Consider the following 21,221-nt stretch of genomic DNA (forward strand, 5'->3'; position numbering starts at 1 on the left):
ACTTGTTCTATGGTAAACAGTTATGGGAACTGTTTGCTTTGGATAGGCTTGGTCCTCATGGGCTGAGGAGTGCCTTCTCACTCTGGGCTCTGGCCAGTGTGGAAATGTGATGCCCAAAGGCATCCTTGTCCTGTTCAGGCATTCTCAATTAGAATAAGTTTGTCCTGAAGAAAGAGTGTTGGGGAATGGAAAACATAGTAGTAGTGCCTTGAAAAAAAAGTCATTTATACCCATCCCTAGGATGGAGCTGAGTTCATTGTTCTATCTTACTTAAGCTATGTCTTAAGTGTGTTTTTGCTCACTTCTGATTAGGGGAACCTGTCTCCTGAAAGGCCATTATGCTTCTAGGGAAGCTCTTTGAGATACTTACATTCCTTCATATCTATTCAATCAAGAAGCAAAGCATTCTGGGTGATTTAAGATAATCGTGAACAGCTCCAGTGAGTGTCTGAAAGTAAGCTGGCAGGGATTCTGGATGTCAGCTTTACATTCTAGCTATTCTGATAATTCCTATACTCAAGAGCTGCTGATCTAGATAGAGTTGTAGTTCTAAACATAGGCTCGAGATAAACTGGTCTGAGTTGGAACCCTGGAAGAGACCTTGAACAAATTGCTTGTTTGTTTTGCCTTTTTTTCTGCTTCTATAAAATGGAGGTTGTTGTGAAGTTAATATATGTGAGTAACTTAGAATTACACCTACCACCAAGTAGATATTCAGTAAATGCGTGCTGTTATTTTTTTTTAATTCTTCTCTTTAAATTACAGCTTATGTTACCTGTCTATGCATTTATCCAGCTTTAGGCTTCTGGTGGGAAATGGATTTATGTGCAAAAGAGTGAGCAATGTGAGATGGTGTCATCTGTTCACCTTACTCCTGGGTGTTACCTATGTTTGTGTGCAAGAAAGGGGCCATCACATGCTCAGCTATTTATGAAGCAATCTTCTTTGCTGTATGCTATCATTACCAGGACACTTCCGTTCACTGTTACTCTGCCCTTTTGATGGTTTCCCTACAAGCTGTGCTTGTTCCAGCTGACTCTTACCAGAGGCTGCTGAGTGCCAATTGTATAATATGGCTGACAGTGATCTATGGGAACAGTCATTTCTACATGCAAATTGTAGCTGACCAAAAGCAAAACCCATATATTCTTTCAGGTGTGGGACAGAACATAAAATACCACAGAGCAAGTGAAAGGTGGGGCATTTATAAGTAGCAGATCATTGTGCAAACCTTTCCTGTGCCATGACCTCCCTTGACTTCAGCTACTTTTTTTTTTTTTGGTCGGTTGTGGGGCTTGAACTCTGGGCTTGGGCGCTGTCCCTCAGCTCTTCAGCTCAAGGTGAGCGCTCTACCACTTGAGCTACAGCGCCACTTCCGGTTTTCTGGTGGTTTATTGGAGATAGGAGTCTCACGGTCTCTCTTGCCCGGACTGGCTTTGAACCGCGATCCTCAGATCTCAGCCTCCTGAGTAGCTAGGATTACAGGCGTGAGCCACCAGCGCCCGGCTGACTTCAGCTACTTTTTAAAGCTACTGACCCACAGTTCCCCATATGAGCAATATTCCTAGCACTTCCCTCGTATGGCTGCACTACTTACTCCCTAGGGGTCTTAGATCCTGGGCTGCCTTCTGTTGCACACTTGTGCAGATTACACTAATGGAATTCAGTGTCCCCTGTTGCTTCCTCTGCTAAAGACCCTGCAGCTCTTGCTGTGTGTGCGTTTAATACAGCAGGCACATGTTTTCTCCTTCATTTATCCATCAGGCATTTATGAAGGCTCCCTAGGTGCTAGGCATTTCAGTAGGGATTGAAGATCTTGAATCATATATTAGATTCTAGAGGGGGAAATGCAGATAAAGTGTGATAAAGCTTAGATAGATGACTTTGAGCTTGAAAGGTTGGGTTCAGAATTTTGAACCTCTGCAACTTACTGTTACATGACCTTGGGTCATTTTAACTTCTCTGTGCTTATTTATGTGTAAAACAGTAATCACCATTGTACCAAACTCATGGGGTTGTTGTAGGAGTACATCTTTATGAAAATGTAGCAGAATGCCTGGAACATAGCAAGTGCTCTGTATGCATTTACTAAATAGGTGAGTGCAATACAGATAGACATCATCCAGGGCAATTAGCAAGACTAAACTTTTATTTCCATTTACCTTTGTCTCAGGCTTGGGAACCTTTCTAAACTCAGGAGGATATAGTTTTTTTTTTTTTTAAAGAAGCAAATCTGGCTAGAATTTGGCTGTTCAGCATCTGTATGGTATCATTGCAGGTCTATTCATCCTGATTTTGTACCTTACTTCTGATAGTCAGCCTTTTCCTGATCCCTTGGTCCAAGCTTCTACCTACATCTTGGTGGTAGTAACTTGGTCTGTGTCCTCTTTTCTTACATCCTAGCTTCTTCCTTAATTTCTAATGAAGTCCCTGGTTCTTTGGGAGTAAATGTTCTGCCTTGATCTTTCCATGATACTTTTGAACTCCATTCTCAAACCAGAGTTCTAGGTGCCAGCCACCAGAACTTCTTGTTTAAATATTTGTATATTGGTTGCTCCATAATTCCCTCTTGCTATGCTTTTTCCACTTGTCCAGCCACCCACCTGCCTCCTTGTTCTGATGACCTAATAGGACACTGCCCACCTGGCTGGTCTCTTCTAATTGCAGGTTTCTCTCAGGAGCAGATATTAGCCTCAAGTATGATCATTTCCTTTATGGCTTGTTCTGTTGCCACTTAATCTTTCCTACTGACAGAAAGGAGAAGGCAAGGAAGAAGGCTGAGTCTGACATTCTCTGTGTTACTAATGGAGTGACCTAGTCCACTTGACCAGTCTGTTGCTGCTCAAAGGAATTTTTGGGTGTGGGCATTAGGAGGTAGCTGTACTAAATAACTGTGCATAGGCATAGATATGTTTAGGAAAGGATTGCTGAATGTAAAGTTTCTTCATGGGCGTTCTCTTCTTGATGCTCAAGTTAAGAAAAATTCTTTACTGATATATCTTTGTGAACAAAATCTTTTCCAATACTGGTTATACATATTGTCCTATCACTGCTAAACAACTCCAGTGAAGTCATAATATTGTGGTTATGGGTTTTTTTTGCCTTCATTCTTTCTAAATAGTTTTCATTCTTAGTATTTGCACAAAGGCTAAATGTTTTAGGAAACCATGGATTCCGTCTGTGTTTCTCCTATTCCTGCTTTGATTTCTCAGAATTTGCTAAAACTGGCTATAACTTAAGTATCATTCAAAGAATGTCTCTTTAGACTCAGTTCTGTTGAATGTAGCCACTTTCTTCCTGAATAAGAAAATCTAATCATCTCTATTACGATAATAACCTCAAAGCTCCATTACTGGTGAGGGTGTCATGAAAGCAAGTCAATAGTGGAAAGGAAATAAAGGGCATAGTAAAACTCCCCTGCTTTTAGCGACATAACCTAATTTTCATTAGGCCTCTCATAGCTGCCTCATTTCCATTAGGCACATGCTGATTTCTTTTAACTCCATGCACAGAATACGATCTTATGTTTCCTTCAGCTCTTTTTGGTACATAGATTTAATTGAAAATGTAATTATAAGTGCTAGATGTCATTTGCAGAGTATTTCTCACTTGTGAATTATTTTTTATCCATTTATACCATTTTTATCCATTTATACCATTCTTATCCATTTATACCATTCTTGTGGTATGCATTTATTTTCTCAATGGAAATAATTCTCACTTTAAATAATATCTGACATTTGCTAGGGCTAACCATATCCACACATGTCTCAGTGCTCAGAAAAGTCCCATGAGGGAAGCAGCTCTGTTATTCTTCCAATGCTGGGTGAGGAAACAATGGTGCAGAAAAAGATTGAAGGAAGCTCAAGTAAAAGAGCATTGGGGTGGACACCTGAAAGTCCAGAATCATTTGAAATTCTGCACTGCTGACTGCTTACTAACTGTGTGCATTTGTTTATGGCAGTTACTTAATATCTCTAGATATAATTCTTCATCTGGAAGGTGAGGGACTTAGATTTAGGCTTCCTTCCAGTCTTCAACCTGGATGATGTTTGTTTAAGTAGTATATTTATATTTACCTTCCCTACTTAACCTCTGACAGAAGAAGAATGTGAGCCCACACATGTGAGCAAACATACGACTTTTTTCAGCCAGGATCAGAGGCCAAACAATCCTGAAGCAAGGGGCGTGGCTTGGCTAAGAGACCCAGGAAGCTGGACATATCTCTTAAAAAAGATATGATAGATAGCTATTCCAGATAGCATGAGGAGGCCAATCCATATTGGGACAGTTTCTGGTCCAATTCAGTGAAAAACTGGATGAAGTGGAGGCTAGGAGAAGGTTAAGAAATGCTTCACTTTAAGGGAGAAACAAAGTGGACATCAATGACAAAGTTTCTTCCTATGTTGGTTAACAGAAATGTGGTAACAATTAGAATTGCGGCGGGAGGGACAACCTGAAAGTGTAACTACTTCCATAAATGGAAAACTGTGACATGCCTTTTGAAAAAAAAAAAAAACAATGGATTTATTAATCTTGCTGAGTCTTGCTGTTAAGTTTTTGGGAAGGGAGAACTTTTTCTTCCTTTTATTGTGTTAGTCACAATGTAATGGTGGTAATACTTTGTCACAAAAGGGCGTGATCACAAAAGTATATGCTTTGCAACACAAACTGTGGAAGGATTTGAACTCTAGCACTCATACAGTTCTCTGTGTGTGTTTGCACGTGCATGTGTGCACACACACCTGTACATTACTATGTGTTTCATAGCTTAGATCTAACTATATAAAGCCATCAGTTTATTCCCTCCTTTACTCTTTTTCTCTCTTCCTTCTCCCTTCTTTCCTCCCTCTCTTCCTTTGCTTGTTTTACTAGAGGTTGAAACCAGAGCCTTGAACATGCTCATAAAGTTCTCTATCATTGAGCTACACTTACAGACACCATTCTCCTTTCTTAGTCACCATCATCCCTGATAGAAGCATAGCTAAAATCACTGGGATACCCCTTAGTTAATGGTAAAGTGAAGTAAGGTCAGTATTGACAAGGAACCTGCCTTTGCTCTTCACTCTTACCACCAGAGTTCTTAGCAGTAGCTGCCAATAAAATTCTGGGTGAATAAAACATATCCTCCTGAAATTATAATAGCAACAATATACTCAGCCATGGGAAATGTTGCATGTTGCTGCTGTAAGATGAATAAAATAAGAGACAATTTCTCTCTTGCAGGAGAGGACACTGGGGTTTCCATTGTACCATCTATCAGTGGTGATATTTAGTAAATATGTATTGCTTATTGTTGAGATCACAAAGCAGTGTACTATCCCCAGTTTTTGAACACAGTGATAGTTTCTATAGCTTTGTGGAATGGGATGCCTACTTTTCCTTAAAAGTTTGAAAAGCAAATATCCGATATAGAAGTGGTAAGGACTTCATAAAATCTTCGGTTACTCTTAGAACTGGAAGCTGACCAAATGTTAAAATTGCTACATAGGAATTTCCTGTGTTTTCACATTGAAACTCCAGAGAATGGCACAAATAAGCTATACACTTTTCAGGAGGAGCTAGACTAACATCAGGGCTTACTAAGAGGTGCCCCCAAACTGTTTCTGTGATCTGTGCTCCCTCATTATCTCCTAAGCAGAAAGTTCTTAGAATACTTATTATTATTATTATTATTGTTTGGTTTTGGGGCTTATTGGATGCTGAGCACTGTCCCTGAGCTCTTTTGCTTAGGGCTAACACTACTATTTTGAGCCACAGTACCACTTTGGGTTTTCTGGTGGTTAATTAGAGATGAGAGTATCACAGACTTTCCTGTTCAGGCTGGCTTTGAACCATGATCCTCACATCTCAGCATCCTGAATAGCTAGGATTACAGGTGAGCCACAAGTGCTAGGCTTAATTATTTTAAAATTGATTGATTGGTAGAGTGCTCACCTTGAGCTGAAGAGCTGAGGGACAGGGCCCAGGCCCAGAGTTCAAGCCCCACGACTGACAAAAAGTAAATAAATAAATCAAAATAAAAAATAATAAGAAATAAAATGAACTTGTGACTTCAACTGGCTGTACAGGGCTTTCCAAGTTAATATGTCATTTATGTATCGAGTGTGCCTCTGTCAGATTCACTCCTGTCATCATTCTCCCACCTCCCACCTACTCCTCCCCAGCAGTTGCTTCAAGTTTAGACTTTTTAAACAAGAGATTTATTGAAACACAATTCATATGTCATCAAATGCATCCTTTTGAATCATTCAGTGTCTTTTGAGGTACTCTTAGAACACTTTTATCATCCCTAAAAGAAATCCTGTTTCATTTGCAGTGACTCCCATCATTCCTTCTCTCTGTCCCTGGCTTTCACCAATCTGTTTTCTGTCTCTATAGATTTGCTTGTTCTGGCCATTTCACTTGAATATGGAATAGTACAACATGGCTTTTTGTGCTTGGCTTCTTTCAGTTAAAATAATGTTCTCAAGGGTCAACCATGTGGAAGCGTACATTAGTTCTTCACGTGTTTTTATGTCTGAAAAAAAATCTTTTATTTTGTTTATCCATTCATAGGATGATGGACATTTGGATTATTTCCACCTTTGACTTTGCTATGGTTTGTGCCCTAAAGGTCCATGTTTTAAAGGCTTGGTGCTCAGAATGGCATTATTGGGGAGGTGGGGCCTAGTGAAAGGTTGTTAGGTCATTGGGAGAATATTCTGGAAGGGAACTGTAAGACTCAGATACCTTTTTCTCTCTCTTAGTTGTTTTCTGGCTCTTGTTATAAGAAGTTTTGTCCCACCAAGCATCCCTCACCATTGCCATTGGGCATTAACATCAGAGTTCTCACACAATGGGCTACTTGATCATGAGTTCAATAAGCCCAAACCAGGAGCTTAATAAGCATTTTCTTTTATAAGTCAGTTATTTCAGATATTTTGTGATAATACCAGGAAGCTGACTAACACAGTACTATTATGAAGAACACTGCCTTGAACAGCCATGTGTGGTCTTGAGGGAATGTGAAGTTCACTCTCTGGAGTTTGTGAGCACAGAGCATGGCATCTGTTCCTTGCTTAGGCATGATGCCAGTGGAGCAGGCCTTCAGCAAAGAGAATAGTGGAACTTGTAATTGAATGAGGCACCATTCCATGGGAAGTAAGGTATGGATGTGTGATATAAGGAGTAGAGTAGGGTGAACTTCAGAGGCATAACCATCTTGCAAAAAAGGCTGTTCAAGAGGATTATCTAGCCAGGCGCTGGTGGCTCACGCCTGTAATCCTAGCAACTCAGGAGTCTGAGATCTGAGGATTGTAGTTCAATGCCAGCCTGGAAGTGAGACTCTTATCTCCATTTAACCACTAGAAACCTGGAAGTGGTGCTGTGGCTCAAGTGGTAGAGCGCTTGCCTGGAGCTGAAGAGCTGAGGGACAGCGCCCAGGCCCAGAGTTCACGCCCCCACCAGTGAAAAAAAAAAGAAAAAAGAAAAAGAAAAAAGAATATTATCTGAATGAGGAAGTATTATCTGAACATCTGAACAAGAACTAAAAGAGACTCTTTAATGGTCACCAAGAGAGTATGTCACCAACTTGGGGGAAATAGAAAAATGTTGGAGATTGCCAGTGGTGGCTGACTGTTTTTCCAAAGAATACATGTTTCCTACATGACATTTGCACACCTTTCTTAGATGGGATACCAATGGCCAAAGAGCACTAGTTAAAGAATGCAGGTATTTTTGCTTCTTTACTTCTCCTTTCTCTTCTGCATCTCAACTGCGGAAGGAATAGCAAGGTTCAAAGAAGAAAGAATAACGTTTGGATATTAAAGACTGAACCTGAAAGCTATATTCAAATAACCCTGCTATAAAAGTGAACAGCAGCCTGGCCCTGGTAGCTCACACCTGTAATCCTAACTACTCAGGAGGCTGAGTGCTGAGGATCACAGTCCAAAAACCATCCCCAGGCAGAAAAGTCCATGAGACTCTTAACTCCAATAAATGACTTAGAAAAAGCCAGAAGTGGTGCTGTGGCTCAGTGGTAGAGTGTTAGCCTTAAGCAAAAGAAGCACAGGGACAACACACAGGCCCAGAGTTCAAGTCCCCAGGACCAGCCAAAAAGAAAAAAAAAAAAGAATAACACTGGAAATTTTACACTGTTTGATATAGGAACTGTTTGGGTCAGGATAAGGTGATAGAACAAAGTAAGTTTGAAGCATAAGACAAGGGGAATATAAGTCAAAGTTATTTTCCTGATTGCAATCTAGACCAGTTATAAATAACTTTTTGTTAGAGAGAAAATTGTCTCTGAATTTGGACTGTTTAGGGTATCTTTTGGGCCCCAGAGCTGTGCTAGAGGATTTTTGCTATAAGGGAAGGTGGCATATGCTAGTTGCGCTGTCAATCAGTGGGTTGGATCCTCCCTCTTTCAAAGTAAGGGCACCAGTAAGCTGATAACCCCTTAGGGCCTGAACTCTGGGCTTGGGCCCTGTCCCTCAGCTCTTCAGCTCAAGGCGAGCACTCTAACACTTGAGCCACAGCACCACTTTCGACTTTTTCTGCTTATGGGGTGCTGAGGAATCGAACCTAGGGCCTCATGCATGCAGAGCAAGCACTCTATCACTCTATCACTCTATCTTCGCAGTCCCTAGAATAATCTTTTTTCAGGTAACAGTATTGGTTCTAGAAGTGGACACCACAACTAAAGAAAGGCCAAGCAGAATCTTCTTCTAGAAAAAGTCAAACGTTGAAAGTTTTTCTTGAGATCACAAACTATAAATACTATGTCCATTTGTTGCTTCTAGCATTATCTTTGCGTCTAAGTAGAGATAGCTAGAGAATGAAGCCAATCCACAGAGAACTGAGTTGAAAGATAGATACAGAAACTATTTGATTATTAACTCTACGGACAGAAAAAAGGTTTGTTGTTGTTGTTGCTGTTGTTTTTAATTCTTGAGCCATTAGTATACAGGATGAATTTTCCCTTAGTTCCTGGCATATGTAACTACTAGACTGTGAAAGATAACTCTCATTAAAAAAGTGTTTCCCCTTTATCCTGGATCATATTCCTTCTTTCATTCTCCTGACACTACAGGCCCTTGATGAAATGAATTTGTATTTTTCAAATGCATGCACACATATAAGAACATGTATTGTGTGTGTATGTATGTTTTTAAAATACATGAATGATATAGTGTAAGAGAGGCAACAAAGATGTTTTCTTTTGTGTTTAACTCAATACTGTGTTTTGAAGTTCTCATTTTCTTATTATATGTAACTTCTTGGGCTCACTGTAGTGAGAGCTTCTGGGTTGATCCAAATGCCCTCCTACCCCAAACAATGCTGTCAGTAACATCTTCATGCATGTCTGGGAATATGTCCAGGAGTGGAATTGCTGAACTAACTTCTGAATGTTTCAGTTATAAACTAGCAAATTCTCTTGTTTTGCTTGACCCCAGTGGGTTTGTGTTGTATGTGCAAAGTACTCCTCGTTAATCTTTGCCTGTTGGAGATGAAGGACATCATATCCCACCTGCTTGGTATCTGCGATTCTCTTTAGATAAGTAAAAAGTAAAGTCCTCTTTTAAAATTTTCTTTTAGACTCCGTAGTTGGCTTTTCCTTTGGAAGAAGTTTCACCACCCATGGTTTACATGAATGTGAGTGTGTCTGTGTTGTTTTCTTGAAAAAGATTTTTAATTAAAAAAAAGTCATGCTAAATACTCTGAATTAGAAATATTTTCTTAAACTTTGGAAATACAACTATGTTTGTAACTCTCTAGAAAGGGAAATATCTATTAGTGCTAAAAATACCTTACTAGATCAATCATCTTGATAATAAAATCTTATTAAAACAATCTTTTCTCACCACAGGAATGCTAGTTATGGACCTTTGTTAGGGAGATTTCCTTCTGTGGCACATAGATCTTTTTCCAAGTGTTTTTGTTTACTGAACATTTTGAGATTTTTTTTTTGAGAAGACTTCCTGTGACACAGTTCTGCCAAAACCTCCCTTCTTCTGTTTGCAAGGGTTGGTTGAAGTAGCTATCATCCTCTGTTCCTTAACTAATATTGCTGGTGGCAATAAGATGAAATTCATCAGAGATCAACTCAATAGACATAGATATAAAACCACCTACGGATGGTTATTCTAGCATTAAGTGAATTTAGGAAGAGATACGTCTTGTTTGACAGTAATTCATGCAAAAATTACAGAGAAGCTATATGCATGCAGAGAGTAACTGAGAATTCTCTGCATCTTCCATCCCATATTTTTATGAACCTGTAACTATCCTAAAATATCAAGCCTGTCTTTTACAAAAGGCAGAGAGAGTTGTGCATCTGCCTTAACTTACTATAGGAACAATCTAAAAAGGCTACTAGAAGCACCAATGCAAACCAAAGTAGCAGTGAAAGTTCAAGTGTGTTCAGTTTGGGATCAGCAGGAAGAATCACATACTTTACTGGTTTTATTGTCTCTGGTGTATCACTGAGCACCAAGCTTAAAAAAGAAAATGACAAACTGGAAGCTTCCAGCAGATGACAATTGGACTGGCAAAGAAATCCAGACAGAATCATACCAGGAATGGCAGTTATCTTCAAGTATTTGGGGGACCTGCATGTGAAAAGAATTATATTTGACTGTCTAACACCTTCCATTTTTCAGACTGTCTTATTTTTATTACTTAGTTTCATTCTTATACTGGCCTTGTGAGGCAGACCAGGCAGACATTGCTTTCATTTTAGAGTGGAGATAAATGAAGTGTAAGGAGACTAACTTCACTTCTGTCCTTGTAGCATGGGCCTAAACAAAGATGCTAGGACAGAAGACAAGTCTTTTGATGTGCTTAGTAATATTTTAGTTATGTAAGACATGCTATGCTGTGTGCCAGATCAACCTAGTGCCCATGGAAAAAGCAGACGGTAGTAATTCAGTATAAATAGTTTAAAGTAAGAGTTTAATTTTTTTAAATCAATGGAAAGGGTACTCCTCCAAAGCCATAAACTCTGTCAATGGTACTCTTCCAGTGGAAATTATGGGTCTTTAAGGATATTATAGGAAGGCTTCTGATATAGAAACTGGGTTCGAGATAATTTTTGTTTCCACAACTGTTATGTTTATTTGTTTTTGTGCTAGGAAGAACACATGTATGTCAATATGTTGGCAGATTCCTAGGTTGTTTTTGTTTTGTTTTGCTTTGGTTCAGTTTGCTGAGATCTGAAAATACAATTCACTTGGAAAAAAATGTTATTCAGGTTAGTGGCAGATAAATGACTCATGAAGGTATTTGTGTCAGTCTTTTGTTCTGTTAATCCAGTGATATAGGGCATTGGTGTTAATGTCTCTTATACATCAGCCGTACCCCTCAGTACCAGTTACACAGAGTGACAAAGAATAAGAGAACAATCAGGAAGAATCAGGCTCTGGGAAATGAAATGCCATGACTGAAGGCCAAGGCTAAGTCACCTCAGAGACATATAAAATCTGATGTTTGTGTGGCCTAAAGTATCTCTATTTTTACTGTGTCTTCACTGAAGCTCATGACATGATCTGAGGTTAGTAACTATGGAGACTGGTGTGATTTATTTACTGCTGAGGTTTAGCACTGACAGAATCAGAGCAGGCTTCCCTATGCACACAAAGATCTGAAGAGGCAAGATTTTCAAATGCAGGCATATAAAGCAAAAGGGGAAAAGCTGATGATGTATGTCTTTATCCATCCAGTTTTCTCCTGCATAAATGCCCTTCCCACCTATAAGATGACCTCCTTAATCCCACAAGCTCAGCCACCTTCTACACAGAATCTTCCTAATAACACTCACATTCACATCTCTGTCTCACATTCACATGTCTGACAATGATAGGTAGTTTTTCAGTTGTTCCTATTTGCAGTGCGTTAGTGCAGAGCATTTTGTGTGTGTGTGTGTGTGTGTGTGTGTTTAATAATTTTTATTGTGATTAAGTGATTACATAAATTTCACAAACTTCACAGTATTGTGAGATAGTGATATTTAAAGTCCCAAACACATTCTAACATTCATGAGGCAAATTGTCATTGTGGTCTATAAAATTTGTGAATTCTATGAGCTTTGACAATACAACTACTTCTTCCACATCTGGAGGTATGTACATTTCTTTCCTTTTGCTTAGTGTCCGCTGTTCCCTCTATCCCTCTCCTTCCCTCCCTCCCATCGCTGTCCTTGAGTTGCTTAGTTCATTTTCACAATGTCCAGTGCAGCTGATGGGCCTCTCTGTTGTATGTTTCCCCCTGTTTCTCTCTCCTTCTGTGTCCTCCTCCAAGCTTCCCTCAGATGTTGTGTAGAACATTTTTATCATGTGTCCGGAAGTGTCCCACATGACTATGTGTTTTGTGTTCTGCTCAAGGGCTCTTGGCCAAGGAAGGGGTTGAACTGGGACCGAGGTGCATGCTATGGTCCTCTCTCCATAACAATAGCTCACTTTGAGGAGTGGAGCCTTTTCAGTTTCCCATAAAACATTGTAGTGATTGCCTTTATTGTTCCTCAATGGGTTTGCCATATCTATCCAATTAGCTTGTCTGCCCTATGAGATAAGGGACAGGAAGGAAGCCTTTTCTTGGGAGGTGAAGTGTAGAGAAGGTAGTCTACAAAGAAGAGAGCAAAAGGCCTGCAAATCTGTGAAAGAAGGCTTGTCAAGACAAAGAGTTTGAAAATGCAGAGCCAATGAATGATTCTGCTGTTCTTGTGTCTCCAAGGGAAGATTGGTTTTCAATGGTATTTGGGGCTGCTAAGCTCTAGTTTTCTAGTTCTCTTCAAGGACTATTGAACTCTTAGGAAGAAAGACTCATAGGTTAAGGTGCTTGGCTTGTCAGGACTATGTTAGCAGTGTGGGTCCTGCCAGTTGCCAGGGTTGAGGGAAAGAGAAGACTGGTCATGTAAGTGATTAGGATTAGGCTCAGCATGGATTTGAGTCACAAAAGGGAAAGCAGTAAGACCTTTGAGAGATAGCCTAACATAGTTCAAAGGATCCTTTGAGGGGGAAAAAAAAAATCTCAAGAAAATCTCTTTCCATCCAGTACAGTACCCTTCACCCTTCAAAGGACGTCACCACCCAAGCACACCGCTTTGTCTCTGTTATCCACAGCTTTGGTGGGCTGACATCAGACTTCCATATCAGTCAGGTCTGGCAGATCTTACATTCCATTTATCTATTTTGGAGTCAGTGTAAACTTGGGGCCTGACTTAAGAAGAAGTCATAGACGGTCTCAATGTTCCCTCACCAAACTTCCCCTACCTCAAACTCCAAACCAAAAATACCATCAAACCCACTCTTGAGGAAACAGCTTGAGGAACTAGAGCATGTCTGAGGAGCAGTAGCAGCCCAGGTCTTGTTTCAAAAAGAGAGACAGAAAAAAAAATCAGAAGTATGGAAATCTAATAGTTGCTTTTTTTTTGGAAAGATCGTAAGAAAACTGGATCCATTTTACCATCATGCAGACTTATTAGCAGGGATTGGTTTCAGATGATCAGAGGGAGCAGGCAGACATGCAGATGGAGCTGTTCTAAGGAATAATTGAGCGTATTCCCCCTTTGACATGAGTGCAGACCTCATTAGCTAATGTCTTTCACATCTGGGTAGAAGTAACATAAATGAAATCACAGTGAGATACGGCAGAAACAGATGGGACTTTTACTGAATGGTTTAGAAAAAAAAAAAAGCAGGGCATTGAAACCTCTGTCCTCAAACAGATCTGTTTTTGTCTGAATGTACTCTGATATCCATAAACAACAAAAACAGAAAGTCTCGAAGAAGATGTTAAAAAAAAAAAATCAATACAATCTTATGTGTTCTCATTAGAAATATCCCAGAATATTTGGTTTGGGGTATAAAAATATTTGGTTTGGGGTATGAAATGGCAAAAGGTTCTTTCAACACTAGTTTTCCTCTTTTCAACTTCCAAGATTTTGGGCTACTCTCTCAATGTATCTAAACTAACTCAGCTTTAAATGGGGGTTATCATGATACGATGTGGGGCCATTGTAAGAATTAAAGTAGATTATCTGTGTGAACCAGGTGCTTAGCACAATGCCTAGAAACAATATTTGTTGTCATTCTGGTTTTACCCATTGGTTAATCACATAGACCCAGTGCTAGCATGTTTGTCTTTGGATCCTGCCTTCACTTGTGGCAAGTTACTTCACCTCTCTGTTTCTCTACCTCGCTGCTTCTCCATTGCCTCAACTGTTCATTTTTTCAGCTATTTATACCTATTTTTATATTTAATTATACTTATTTAGTGTATGTGCTAGTATTAAGTACTAAGGCTTGAATTCATGGTTTTTGCTCTGTTCCTTAGATTTTTGTTTAAGGTTAGTGCTCTAGCACTTGAGTCAGTGCTCTATCGCTAGCTTTTTATACTTGAGTCACTGTTCTACCTCTGGCTTTTTGGTGGTTACTTAGAAATAAGAATCTCACAGACTTTCTTGCCCAGGATGACTTTGAACCTTGATCCTCAGATTTCAACCTCTGGAGTAGCTAGGATTATAGGTGTGAGTCACTGGTGTGTGACCTTCATTTCCTCAACTGCAACCTGGGAAAAGCCTAACAACTACCTGTATGGTCCTTATGAAGAGTAAATAGAGTAAGGCTTCAGCATGTCCCCACACATATCATGAGCACATATTAACTTATTTTCATTACTCTGTAAATGGAACTTTGTTGACTGGATGCTTCTCTTGTCTTCTCTCATTGTCTACCTAGGTGTTTTTAGACTATGTGTCTCATCTCCTCTTTTTGTTGGTTATTATTGCTTATTACTATTATTTGCTATACTAGGGTTTGAATTTAGGCCCTCAAGTTCCTCAACTTACTTGCTCCACTGGTGCTCTACCACTTGAGTTATACTTACATTCTTTCTTTTTGCTGATTATTTTGAAGATGGAGTGTCATGGACTTTTCTGCTCAGGCTGCCTTTGAACTAAGATCCTCCAGATCTCAGCCTCCTGAGTAAATAGATTGTATACAAGAGCCAGATTCATCTTATTCTTTAAAAAAAAATTAAGCTGCTCAGAAAGCCTCAGTTCTCAAAAACTGTGAGCACTGTTCCCTCTCTCTTATATCCTGAGGGATATATTCAGTGATGCTGAAGTGGCAAAACCAGAAACTTTGTCTATATAACCCCTGTCTACACTTTTTTCTTCCCTGGAGGCTCAGGATGGCCCCAAGGGCCTGCGGAGATGTCAATGCCTCACCTTAATCCAGATTCTTGAGGAAAACCCAGAGCCCCAGAGAAGATCCCAGTCTACAGAAGAGGGTAGAACTTTCAGGTCCATCCATAGTTCAGAGAGGTCCTAGTTCTAAGAAGGTGTGGTGTGAACTAGGGTACAGACTTCTACTCAGAATTCCATGCAGAGACAGAGATATTGTTTCCTAGTGGCAAATTATAAGAATAGTGACTACAACTATAGCAGGGGCAAAGCTAGAGACAGTGTGCAATGTCATTTGTGTAAATCATTTCATCAATCTTGACCATCACCTTTGCAGTCAGGTATTATTATTAATTTTTAGTAGGAATTATCTTCAAGTAGTTATACAAAGGAGTTGCCATTCAACAAAGCAGTTTATGAATATAATACATCCTGATCAATGCCACTCAGTCAAATATTATGAGCATCAGTTTATAAAGAAACAACCTGGTCTCAGAAAGGTGAAATGGATTTGTTAGGACATATACAGAGGCAGTGTTAAAAGCTGGTATTTGATTATAGGTCCATGCATCTTTAGGCTTGGACCACCCTCCCTGCCAACCTGCAGAAAACAAAGCTTTGGGGACAACCTTGTGAGACAGACCGGATCAGAAATCCCTTCCTCTCTCCCTCCCTCCCACCCAGTCATTGAGCTCAAGCTCCAGTTCTGGCACAAAACCAAAACAGAACAAAATCAAATAAACAACCCCCCCCCAAAAAAATCCCCCAAACCAACCCCAACCTATTATGGTTTTTCAATAAATCTAAAAAAACTTTAGATTCATTTAGAGGTATAACCTCTCTCTCCCTCCCTCCTTCCCTCCCTCCATCCCTCCCTTCCTTCCTTCCTTCCTTCCTTCCTTCCTTCCTTCCTTCCTTCCTTCCTTCCTTCCTTCCTTCCTTCCTTCCTTCCTTCCTTCCTTCCTTCTTCCCTCCCTCCCTCCCTCCCTCCCTCCCTCCCTCCCTCCCTCCCTCCCTGCCTCCCTCTCTGTCTCTCTGCTTCCTGCTTTCTGTCCTGATTTTCCTGTTCGTCTTGCACAGTTGGCCAGAAACAAAAGATTAGATAGCAGTGGATACATTTACTAAATCTTACAATGAAACAACTATGGAAAGACTCTGATTATGGCATCCTAGTGCAAAGACTGCTGGGTAATGTAATCACTAGAAGTGTAGCTTAGACAGATTCTAGTCTAGTTCTGTATCATGCTCCAGTGGGTGTTTGTCCAGGGTACATCCACCTTTATGGATGAATTTTTTGTGGAAAAATCAGACCTAGAGTTGAATTTTGAATATGCTCAACTAAATAACCCCAAAATTGGAGTTGAAGCAGTTTATGTTCTAAAAATTTCATAAGATAATAGTGCTTCCTATTTCAGGTTAAGCCCCCAAGAAAAATACTCAACGTACCCTTAAACTTACTCTTCATAAATTTGTGGAAGGAATTAAAATGTGCAAGATATAAGACTCTCCTGTCATGATCTCTGTGGGTTTTGTTGACAGGCACAAAGAAAGTTCACATGTACTGTACATTCACTTCTGCTAGAGAAGAAACAGGCAGAACTGCAACTTCTGAAATAGTGAGCTAGCAACTTCTGAAATATTGGTGACACAGTTAGGATGTTCAATTTACAGAATGAATAAGGAAATAGCTTGCAAGAAGAGTTCTGTAGTCTGTGTTATGGATAGATATGTCGAATCTATAAAAGATGCTAAAAATGGAATAAATAAAAATGCATAAGAGAAAAAGAATGTCATGGCCTAATAAAAAGAGACCTCAATTGTAGGACAGCAAGTCCTTGACTCTTCAGTCTGGCTGGAAGACTTATACTCCTGAAATAAAAGTCTGTTGTTGGATGGGAAAAAAAAAAGAAAGAAAAAGAATGTAACAGATAGAAAGGGATGGAGAGATTAAGTCCTGATCATTTCACCTCTGAGCCGACAGCTAAACACCTTTAAATTGGCCACTCACTGGTAATACCTATTCTGGTTCTAAAGAACACATAAAACACAGGGCTGCTCAGCAGACTACAGCTGTTGCTAGACATATTTGTTCCTGAATTTATTAGATAATGCAAGTGCCATTGGCTCAGGACACCTTCTCTCTAGAAGCCCCTGTGGCAACCTCATCACTTAACCTCTAGTTCTCTTCACCATATCATGGGTGGGGAAGAGCAAGAGACAGGAAGTATGAACATATCCACTATCCTAGGATGCAGATCCTGTAGTCTGTCCACCTGCTTGCTACGTCAAAGTGCATTCACTCACTCCATCTGTTTCCCTTTGCTTCTTAGGGTGTGTTTATTATTGATTGATTGCTTGGTCAGACTGGGGATTGAACACAGCGCTTGTGCTCAGTTAGTAAGCACTCTGCCATGCGTCTAGTCCTTAGGGCTTGTTTGAAATCGATTGACTAAACCATGTTGATTGAACAGATTCAAGCTTTCAAACTTTGCATCAAGGTGGGTTGTACATCCACATTAGATTGTTTGGATTTGAATGTTCTCATTAACATGTTTCTACTAGTATGATCATCTGTTTCATTGGAGAAGATACTAGCAGTGAATCCTTCTACTCCGTCCAAGGACCTATGAAAGAGCAGTGCCAAGAGAGTTTGGAAAGGAGGCAAAACCAAATTTTGGAGAGCTCCAATGTGTGTTGAAAAAGAAAGCAATCAAATAAGTATGTTGTTATCACATCCGGAATATGCTTGCAGGCCCTCTGCCAGGTAGTTGGTGAATATTTTTTATGAATTTGGTTTTTTTTCCCATTAGGAAAATTATTGCACCTCCGAAGTAACCAGAGTAGCATGAGAGAAACGGGTTCTCTGTCATTCACACAGAGCATGTTTGGGATGAAGGAAGAATGCTGGCTTTAAATAAAATTATTTTATTAACTCTAGGAGACTTAGTAGCTCACATCCAGTGACCTCCTTGATATATCATTTATACCTTTTGTGTATTTTTATAATTTAACATCTTTTTTCTCCTGTGGCCACATTAGTCTGTTGCTCATTTACTGTGTTTTAACCACAAACTTCTTGCCACTTATCATTCATATGGCCTTAGTGAAATACGGATTGTAAAAGAAAACACTTCCCACACATTTACAAAATGGTTTCCAGCTGGTCTTAAAAGTGTCTTCAATTCCCTCTAGATGTGACTGTTTATCTGCTAATGCTTATCACTTGGGACTTTCCTTGCTCTGTTTCAAAAGTGGGACTGTGGACATTAAAGCCAGTATTTTAAGAAATTAGTCTTTGAGAAACATAAAGTTGTGTTTAAACACTGAATGACGAAATTCTACTTCTCCAAGACACATAAACAAGCAAATAAACACCACAACAACCATTGCAATGCACCAGGAATGTAAGGCTTGGCATCCAGAGAAATGAAGTTGTGTGTTTGCTAAAATTTCAAGAGACCCATAAATCTCAATGGTGGGTGGAATCTTTAAGTTGGTGGGTGGAATCTTAGTAGGGAATTGTTTGGCGAAGAGAAAAAGACCTATCAGGTATTCCAGGGACTGGAGCCCTAATCAAACATTCCTATTCGTGAGAGGCTCTGCTAGTTTTTCCATGCTGCAGCAGGAACTTTGGTCCTGGAAATGGCTTCTTGGGGTTGCGTAGGGCTTGCCAATAGAGACCCATCAATTCCAGACAACATTTAGGAACAAGAAGATACCTGAATTGGTAAGATTAGATAAATATTTATCTTCCTTCCTGTTACACAACTTTGCCTTCCTGCATATGGCACTAGGCTTGTAACAGAGAGGTCATTTAAGGCAATCTGACTTCACACTTTGAGAAGATAAATGTTGGAAAAATCACTCTCTATCCGATAAAGCATTGGATATAAAGTAATACAGTCTAGAGATGTTACGGCTTTGCTTCTAAAAGTCCTCTGACTTGAATGTATCCATTCATCACAGGCATATTTTTGCTTCATTTTACTTATTCACTTTTTTTTTTTTTTTTGGTGGTAGTGGGGCTTGAACGTAGGGCCTTGAAATGGATAGGCAGGTGCTCTACCACTTAAGCCATGCTTCCAGCCTTTTTTACTTCAATTGGTGAGGTGGAACTCCCAGATTAGCAGTAGGTGTGTTCTCCTGTTTTCTATTAATGGGTAGTTCATGTCAGGGTGATTCACAGAAAAAAATGAAGTGATGTCCAGGAGCCATGAGTTCCTTAGTAATAATAACCTTCCAACAGAGGTTCTTACTGCCTTGGTGAATAACAAATGACAGTGGCATTTCCCAAACAGGGGTTCAACAAATTTCAAGGCATTTTTCTTGCTGACAATTTAAAATATTCATGTATATTAATAGGCATTGCATGTCTTTTAGTTCACGGTTTGCAGAATCGACCAATGCCCATACTAGTGGTATTGGACTCAGGCAGGTAGTTAGAAAACATACAGCAACATCTTAATGACTGCCCTGGTCTGACCATTTAAGGCCCAAACCTCCCCTGACCAAATGTATGGGAGGAGTTGATGCATAATCTGATCTCTAGAAGTCAATGACATATAATCTAGTTTTCCAGGACTGACCACTTGCATTTCCATAGACCCTAATAAAGCTTGAGGTTTGGGGACTTGCAAAGTGCAGTGTTCCTTCTTGATTTTGGCTATCCTTGGATCTAGAAGTTGACACGCTTTTGCTTTGATTTCACTCTGTTTAGCACTAATTATTTGCTTCTTTGTGTCCAACCTGGAATTTCTTTGTTGACAAGACCAATAACTTTCTGGTCCCAAGATCTGGCAACTTGAATCAAGTAATATGAGGACATTGGTTGACTTCTTGACCACCAATGATCAAACAATGATGTCCAATGGCTCTGAGGTATAGTATAGATGTGAAGAAGGCAAGAAAAGAAGGGGAGATGAAGCTAAAAAAACACACAGGAGTATATACAAGGGGAAAAAATCCTAATTCATACCATCCAGAAATAATGATTTTTAAAAAAACTGTTTATGCTTCCTTTCAGTCTTTTTAAATAGATATGCATATACACAGATGATTATGCTCAGTATGTAAACTATATATAGTTTGATGTAATTATAATCACAGTACACATACCATTTGACCTTCTGTATTTTAAGTTTAATGCTTTATGTATATATACTTTAAAACATAAACTAAATATAATAATTTCAGAGATTTGTTTGATCAATTCATCTCTCAAAATTTTGCCTTAAAAATTTATTTAGGCAGGGAAAATATTTTCCTGCCCCTCAATGAAATTCAAGCAGACTAATTTCCTGATTACAGTCACCTTAAGTCTTGAATCTCCACTCTAAAATAACAACAGTACTGGGATTTCAACTCATTTGCTCTTACTTGCTATGCAGGTGCTCTATCACGTAAGCCACACCTTCTGCCATTTGTAAGCTTAAGTTACAGGTTAGATAGGGTCTTGTGGTTTTTGCCTGAGGCTGTCCCCAGACTGTGACTCTCCTACCAATGCCTTACCAAGTACTTGGAGTCACAAATGTGAGCCACTACATCTGGTCAAAGAAGCCATTTGAAAATTTTCATTTGAAGGTCAGCCTCCTCTCATCCCCAGGTAGGCCAGTGCCAGGCTGTGGGCAGTTTCTTGCTTGCTCCCTCCTCTGCTCAACAGCTAGTGTTTTTGGCCATGGAGGGCATAGAGGGGACTAAGAAGTTGGGATGGGATGGTCATCAGATGGGCTGTAGATAGCAGATGACTTGTGGAGGTATGCTCATTCAATGGGAATGGTGAGTTACCTTGGGCCAACTGCTCTCTTGGGTCTCTAGTTTTCTATCAGTCTATTCCACAGAGATGTTTTCTGTTTAGTTTTATCTTTGTTGTCCATGAGATCTTGATTAGCATCCTTTGTCATAGGACCCAAGGCCAAGGGTACACATCTGGTTCCTGGGGTGTACGTTATCTTTGAGCCACTGCACTATTTCCCAAATGATATCCTCCTTCCTAAGGCCAGTCTTTACTGCTTTCTTAAGTGTTCATTAGGAAGCAGCGTCTTGTGTCCTTAAGCTGCAT

This window comes from Dipodomys spectabilis, unplaced genomic scaffold, assembly GCF_019054845.1.
Source record: "Dipodomys spectabilis isolate Male_0828 unplaced genomic scaffold, ASM1905484v1 ptg000373l, whole genome shotgun sequence".
Classification (NCBI taxonomy): Eukaryota; Metazoa; Chordata; class Mammalia; order Rodentia; family Heteromyidae; genus Dipodomys; species Dipodomys spectabilis.